Source organism: Malaclemys terrapin, chromosome 4 (genome assembly GCF_027887155.1).
Source record: "Malaclemys terrapin pileata isolate rMalTer1 chromosome 4, rMalTer1.hap1, whole genome shotgun sequence".
NCBI classification, from domain to species: Eukaryota; Metazoa; Chordata; order Testudines; family Emydidae; genus Malaclemys; species Malaclemys terrapin.
In genome coordinates, this window is record NC_071508.1 from 11,391,852 (window position 1) to 11,392,653 (window position 802).

Here is an 802-nt window from a genome sequence, read left to right on the forward strand (position 1 = left end):
TTTAAGGGTAAACACCTGAGCAGGTAGAAGGCTGGCTGCTCTTACCTGGCCACACCCAGCAGCAGCTCCAGGCTTGGTCACATTCCTTCCTTCCTGCTACAATGAGCCATTGTTAAACTCGGCCAATCTCTAGTCCCTGCTGCGCAGGGATGTTTCGTGGATCTCTCCAAAACACTGTGATACCCACCAGACGATCCATAAAGCTGCTCATCTGCTCTTCTCTGGTCAAGATAAAAACATTGACACTTTTCATTCTCCCTCCTGTTTTTCAGAGACAAACTAACAGCAAAAAGTGTTAGTCAACTAGTGACTTTATTTCACAGCTCACCACATCTTTTATCTGTCTCTTCTAATACGGAGACACAAGGCTGGGGCACTGAAAAATAAATACTAATGCATAGCCAGTCATTTCTGTGTGGTGCTACTGTGGATTAAATATCTTGGTCATCAGTAAATGTACTTCTAACTAGCATACGCATTGAGTCAGGGTAGCAGAAGCACGTACTTAGAGTCTGTGATTTTTCTCTTTCGATTGTTACTTCCTTCTCCTTGGCCCTCCTTTGCTCCCCACTTATCTGTTTATTCATCTGTTACATATAGTCTAAAAATCCTGGAGTTTGATCCAAGAATGTATTTGCTCCCTTGTTTGTAGAGTGCCTCTTGTAATGGGACCCTAATCCTGTTTGAGGTCCTTAGATGCTACTGCAATAAATAACAATTGTCTTAGGACAACCAATCAGTTTAATCATTTTGCTCCATCCTGTATTTTCCAGAATGCAAATTGGCAGCTAGATTGTAGCTG